The following is a 7,297-nucleotide window of genomic DNA, read 5'->3' as shown; positions in this document are numbered from 1 at the left end:
TCTCGTTCGCTACTGGGCTTCTCGCGTGCCCGAACTGCCGACGCGCTGTATCATTTGGGCCTTGGGCCGTTACGGAGAGACTCTCCGAAAGGACAGATTTCAGTTTAGCTCCGGAGCTGGGCTTTTCTAAAGCCCGTACACTATTATCTAATGTATATATTCTTCCAAGACAAAAATAGCCGATGATTTCTAAAGCCCGTACACTATTATCTAATGTATATATTCTTCCAAGACAAAAATAGCCGATGATTTGATCCCTTAACTTTTGCCTCAGCCTCAAATTTATTCCTTCACTATGAAATTGGCTAATCTAGTCCTCAAACTTTCTATTTGGCTTAATTTCATCCCTAGTACTACTAAAAATGAATCAATAGATATAAATAAACTCTTTAATCTATGATGATTTTCCTCACATTTAATGTGTCAAAAAAAGGTTCAATAATCAATTAGAATGCACAAATAACCAAAAGTGTAAACCTCTTATTCATAGATATAAGAACAACAATAACTTATTCTTGCGATATCAATGATTTATGGGTTAATATAGGACTTAAATTGATATATGTGTTGCATTTGGTAACATACCAATAACTTTACTAGCAATTTGGGATGACTTGTCATGCCGCGTAGGTGTTCCACATCACAGTATAGTTGAAATTGAGAACAAATGAAAAGTTTGAGGACTAAATTGGCATTTTTATTGTTAAAGGATGAATTTAAGCGTTTAAAAAAAGTTGAGGGATGAAATTGCTTATTTTGCCATTCTAGAATACACAGAGTTAATCAATTCACGCACTTCACCCTTCGCTAAAAGAATTGAGAAATGGACACAAGGAGTTGCACCCTGTATGACACTACCAATGCACGAATAGCACTTTTACCACCTGTCATATGAAAAGGTTTTATATATTCTTAAATTTTTAGAGGGAATTGAACTAATACCTCCGTATTTACTCGCTTTTGCAAGATAGTACCACCACGTCTCCAAATCGAGTACTTCGGCATTCTAGTAAACTTTTTTCACAATTAAGTTCGCATGCATTCTTTTATTTGGGGTCTTGTTTGTAAAAAGCGATGTTCTGTGCTCCAAATTAATATATCTTCCCTTATCCCAAAAAAAGACAGGCAAATATGCATGCTTACAGGAATGCTAATGCTTCTATGTCAACGCCGAATCAGAAGGGACGTGGTTCACTTTCGTGGTCAGAGCAAAGATAGCCATATCTATCCCCGCCTGACCTGGCATCCCAAAAGTTTGTTGCGCCCCAGACCCTAAACCCGCTGCCATCGCATGTCAACTTGCCAAGATGGAGTCGCCGACCCGTTTCAAAAAAGAAGGATGAACTCTCCAAGAACGTCCCAAAAGTCCGCACGACCCTCTCAGCTTTTGCTTTTCCACCGAGAAAAGCTCCAATCCTGCAGCAGCACCAGCAGGCACCCCGGAATTTCAACCGCGATGCCAGTGTAACTGTAGTTCACTGCGCTGCACTGCTGCGGCTGCAGCAGACGAGGAGATGCAAGCGGCAGGCGAGGCAAACGGCATGATGGCGCATGCAGCGCTGTGGGGGCTAGGCTCCGGCTCCGCACCGCGCGGACGGCATTGATCACGGCCGGCCGCCTCCGCTCGGTGCCGCCACAGGACGCTCCACCCTCTCGTGCTCCGGCCGGTTGCCTTGTTCGGGCATGGAGGGATCCCCCGGCCATCATCAGGGAGATCTTGTGGCGTGATCGATATGAGGCTGACACGACCTGGTGGTGCCGTCGTTGTGCGGTCGCGCGAGCGTTTCTGCGCGGGGCAGGCCCAGGTCGGACTCCCATCCATGGCCGCTTCCGCTTGGTGCCTTTTCCTTTTCAGACAGCTCGCTGTTTGGCACACCCTTGATGGCTACGGGCGCCCAAATCTTTTGCTCCCCAAATTCCGAGCAGGCATATGCGTGATGGACATGGACCGCCGGGTGCGGAGTAGTGATGGACAAGTTACGTGGCCCAGGAGAGAGAGAGAGAGATGACCATGGAGTGGCGGAGTATATACAGCAAAGATCGAAAGGTGTCAGTCGTTCATTATTAGTTGCGCTGCTGTGCAATCTTGGCCGTGACCATAATGATTTGATTCCCATGACGCCCTGATCATCACCCTACTCTCTATATGCATGCTGCTTGACATGAAAGATCATCCACAGATATATAGACCAGCACATCTGCATGCCTCACTTTGCGTTTCAGAAAACCTGACTAATCAGGGCGAATGACTGGAATAAGAAACTGTTGGCGAGATAAATGTTTGGTCTTGTGTCGTTCTAGTCCAGAGTTTCAAATGCAAGTTCTTTTTCTAGCAAGCGAGAGAGATCCGGATGAGTCTCCTCTGCAGTACTGCAGAGGGACTCACCCCCTGACATGTGGGCTCGAGTGATGTGGGGCCCACACATCAGTGAGGGTGAGTCCTCTGCAGTACTGCAGAGGATTTGCTTCCGAGAGATCCAGCCAGTACCAATCTTCTGTACACATTCACAGATCAACCGGATTGTGCAACCCATAATATATTGTCCATAAATGTAACTCATACTATACTATAAATTGCGCGGTATAAAAAAATCAGAAGGATTGAGGAATGTTGAGTACTTTATCCTGCCTGTGATGAGTGAATTGTCAACCGTGCGGTGTGATCGTGCGCATGGTCTTTGGATTGCAGGTACACGGGCGTCGAGTGTCGACGGGGAGCTGCCGTAGAGGTGCTGTGGCCGATGGACCGTGCGGTGGACGGCGGTGAAGGGCAGCCGGGACCGGAGCTCGGACCGGGCGACAGCTGTGGCGTCCACTCCTGGATCGAGGGCGCAAGCGGCGACGGAAGGCGGGTTTCTTGGTTTGCGCCACAAAACCAAGGAGGCGGACGGCGGTTGAAGATGCCAAGTCGTGGAGGCACGGGCGTCGACGGCGTCTAGGGCCTCGCTGTGGGCGAGGAGGTGACGGGCGTCGGGCGGCGTCTAGGGCCGTCAGAAAGCCGAGGCGGGAACAACGTCTAGGGCCACGGCGTGGAGGCGGGAATCTTCCCGCGCGTGAGGTTTTGGCGGTTTTCTCAAAACCGGCCACCTACCCGGGTTTCGCGGACCCTTCAAAATCGCGGACCTGATCTTCATCAAGATGGCGGCATCGCGGAGAAGACTTCGTTTCGAAGAAAGAACCTCGCCCGTCGGATGAGATCGTGTACAGAGGGTGCTGCAGGCCAACCGGTCTGACCGGTCCCGCGGGTATAAATACCCCTTCACTTGTATTAGGTTTAGTGCAGCTTTTGTAATCTATTCGTGGACTCCTCTGTTCTCCAGGCCGCCGCCCCTATGTCTCCCTCCCTCTGTTCTTCTCTTTAGAGTAGAATTTGATTATAGATTTGTGAGACTTTGTATTGGATTTGATTGGGAAAGGAGGCCCATCCTTCTTGTGTCCTCTGGGCTTTTGAATCGATCCAATCTCATCGTTTTTGTGCCCGTTTGTGATGGATTTTGGTTTCGTTTTTAGTGCACACGATTGCGACGGTTCCATGTTCTCTTTGTAGTGGTTCTTCTGCTTCTAGCCTCGTGCCAAACCTTCTGGAATTGCTAGCTCTTCAGATTTGGAGTTCTTGAGTTTTTGAGAAAACCCTAATCCTTCTTGATCTCTCCACGAATTCTCAAGATTTGTTGATCTTTAAGACGAGATCTCTTAGGGATATGTTCACGGGGTAGGGGCGAAGCTATCCCCCAAGTTTCATCGATTTTCGTGATCGTTTGATTGAGATTCATCGTTTGAAACCAAATTTTCGGGGGGTTTTCTGGGTGCCACCGGTCAGACCGGTAGGCAAGACCAATCAGACCGGTCTGTTAGTTTTTGAACAGCCGCGACCGGTCAGACCGGTCCAGTGCACCGGTCAGACCAGTCCTGGCAGATCAGTTCTGCAGTTTTCCCAATTCGCTTCCGATTTGCTTCGTGGTTTCGCTCGCTCGTTCAAGGCCTTTTGTGTTGGTTTAGCTTTTCCATATCTATTCCAAACTTTGGCCAGAACGCTTGAGGACTTGGGTGATTTTCGAGATATAGGCCGACGGTTCGAATTTCGGAAGAAATTTTGATCGGCTCCCATTCGCCCCCCCTGGTCGCCAGCTTCGGTCCCTCAAGGATGGTGAAAATTTTTGCTATGCCATGATATGATCAGATAATCAGAAGAGAATTAGCCTAGTTTATAAGTGACAACCGGACCAAAAAAAACCGTTCCCATATAATTACAACCGCACTGGCTAGCTGTGGCTGGTGCTGATTTGTCAAGCCAGACGGTCAGAGTGCATACAGGTAGGAGATACAACTTGGATCCATAAACCGTAGAACTAGATCAGATTAAGAATAAAAACATGAAATATATGGAGATAACCTTCACAAGCAAAACTGAGGTATCATAGACAGCCAACGTTCACAGCCCAATACAATAGAAAACACACTTTAAATGCGAGAATATAACGTGCCCTTTAATTATCAGCATACTAGAAACTTCAATGATACTCCATTTCCAGCAAAGGACATATAATAATAATGATGATCCAAAAATCAACATCATATGAACATGCATTAATCAGGGTTCAGGAGACAAACCTGATGTAGACCAAAGAAAACTATCGATCCAAGGTTCAAAACACACAATAATATATTTAAAATCAAAGTCACATAGAGTTTTTGCTTGATTGACAGTACATCGTGTTTTTTGATAAAAAGATGTATCACAAATATGCTCAAGGGTGTGTCAATTTAGCGCGATTTTCGTGCCTCTAACCCACTTGTTTCTTTCCTCATATTATGCTAAAATAACTAATTCATAGACAACCAAGTATGAGCTAGTAAAATAGATTTATCACACAGTCCGTACGTCTTGACATCGTGTTGGAGACCAGAGAATTCAACATGAATGTTAACACACATGTAACTGTCCCCAAAACAGACGAGCCGTTATGTGCCACACAAACCATGAAAAAGTTGTGGCTAATTAACCTGAAAGAAATATAGAGCTTTTCTACTGTTTTTGGAGAGGTAGCATTGGTGCTAAATTTTCTTTCAAATACTAGTAGGTATTGACCGTAGAGTAGTTAGGATGCAGTCAAATGGCCACACTAGAACATTAGCCCAAATATCACATATGTATCAGATCATGATCGATCGCTCTACTTTCAAGTGGATGCTCATCTCAACATTTCTCCGTAGAATGATGGCCACGTCTATCTTTCATTAAACTTATAGTACTATCTTTCTTTCCGTTTACTTGAAATAAGACGTCATATATATTCCTTTCATGCATTTAATCATCATTGATGCAAATGATTTCATGCATTTAATCATCATTGATGCAAATGAAACTAAGTAAAAACAACGTACAGTTCCAGATACATATTCCTAATTAATAACAAGTCAAGCTCCACTGTACTGTATTTTTCCATGCATTGGGTGAAGAGAAGCTATACAAGACGAGATAGAAGGAGAAGCAGGCCTTTGACTGCCATACTACTAGCACTTCTTTGCCAATCAAAAGACCAAAGCCAGTACAAACAAAATTCATTCGGTCACAGACTGTACAGCTAGCTGTGTCTCAGGGTCAGGGGAGGTCTGCGGGTGAAATCATGAAGCGCATAAAAGTTCTGTATACCTGCAACTTGGGCTCAGGTATTCAGGCCAAAGTTATTGGAACAAGCAAAAAAATAAGGAGCAGATGCACAGGCTGGGGAAATGATAAGCCAAGGAAAAGAATGGCACATCTCATCATGACCATCACCAGTCACGGGCACAAAACCCTAGCTAAGCTAGAATGATCAGAGAGAGAATTTATGCGAAACATATTCTAGCAGTATTCAAGCTATTATTGTTTTTTTTAATAATGGGATTCAAGCTATTATTGTTGTATCAGGGGTTTGAGATCTTGACCAATACATAAAATGCTTCTAGCTAACAATCATGGCAAGTGGTTGTGCACACTTACACGAGATTCTCATTGCTAGCCTGGTCTCATAGTCAGATGTTGCAGAGATGACCTCCATCAAAGATCGAAGAACAGAACTGCATGCAAAACCAGCAAGAAAGCAGCCATGAACTACGGGGTTAGCCTTCCGAAGAACTTGGCCGCAAAACGAACGATTAGCGGCGAAAACGACGGATCCCAAAGAATGGCATGAGGAAGGGGTAAAACTATCTTCACTTCCCCAACACCATGGCCGGCCGGCATCAAGGAAGCAGACTAAATTAGGTCGGCAAAAGAGCAGATCAGACTACCATGTGTAGATAGCTCGCTCCAAAACTTTCCCCAAAAGCATATCATGGACCATGATGAACCTTAATAACCCCAGCCAAGAAAACACAAGAGGGCATCAAAAGGCCCAACAAATGAACACGCAAGAAAAGGCAGCAAAGCAAGCTTAATGAAGGCGTTTCTGACACAAGTGATGATCAAATCTAGGGAGGAAGCTCTGATTTGAGTCATGTGGGCTTTACAAAGGGAGGCCTACACAGCTCCATTGGCAGTATGCCCACCTCCAAAAACACAAACAGATTTGAGAGGCTTTCTGCAAGATCAGCAAGGAGGTGGACAGAATGCCAAGGAACTCCCAGTAAGCCGCCCTTTGATAAGCACACATGACTAGACTACGGCTCTCTTGCTCTGCAAGCTGGGCATCGATCGATCTTCGATCCACAGCTGCCGGCCTCGCTCCCTGTGATAAGGATGAGCTCCTTTTACAGGGCGCGCTATTTATAGAGACTAGAGTGGAGCTAGGGTTGCGGCTTGTGAGGGGATTCCGGGGAGGGGAAGGGAGGGGGATGGGCATGCAGACTAGGCCCTGTTTAGATCACACCTCATAAACTCTGTAAACAAAAAAACATCATATCAAATATTTCGATACATGTATAAAGTACTAAATGAAGTCTATTTATAAAATTTTTTACATGGATGGGACTTAAATCGCGAGACGAATCTAATGAGCCTACTTAATTCATGATTTGTAACAGTGATGCTACAGTAATAATCTGTTAAACATTAATTACTTATGAATTAATTAGCATCATTAGATTCGTCTCGTGATTTTGTAAAAAGTTTTATAAATAAATTTTATTTAGTACTTCGAATTAATAAGATTACAATGCAAAAAATTTGCGCGTGCAACTAAACACGGCCTCAGATGATGGGATTGTGCTTTTCTTGGTCTCTGTGTGTGAGTTGCAGCGGGAGATCTGAGGGATTTGATATGAGACGATGGCTCCAAGCAGGCCTAGGGGTAGTAATCCCAGATCTCTCTCTCCC

At 45.0% G+C, this 7,297-nt stretch overlaps 1 long non-coding RNA gene across 1 annotated transcript; it reads right to left on the bottom strand.

The window, feature by feature from the left end:
• Positions 1 to 5,333: 5,333 nt before the first annotated feature.
• On the bottom strand, positions 5,334 to 6,707 carry LOC120712139. Its single transcript, XR_005690713.1, has 2 exons — positions 5,984 to 6,707; positions 5,334 to 5,653 (listed from the first exon to the last, which is right to left on the bottom strand). It is a non-coding gene; the product is annotated as an uncharacterized LOC120712139 (long non-coding RNA).
• Between the last annotated feature and the right edge of the window lie 590 nt (positions 6,708 to 7,297).

This window comes from Panicum virgatum, chromosome 1K (genome assembly GCF_016808335.1).
Source record: "Panicum virgatum strain AP13 chromosome 1K, P.virgatum_v5, whole genome shotgun sequence".
NCBI lineage: Eukaryota > Viridiplantae > Streptophyta > Magnoliopsida > Poales > Poaceae > Panicum > Panicum virgatum.
Note: the sequence above shows the minus strand (reverse complement) of the source record. Positions and strands in the feature narration are given on the sequence as shown.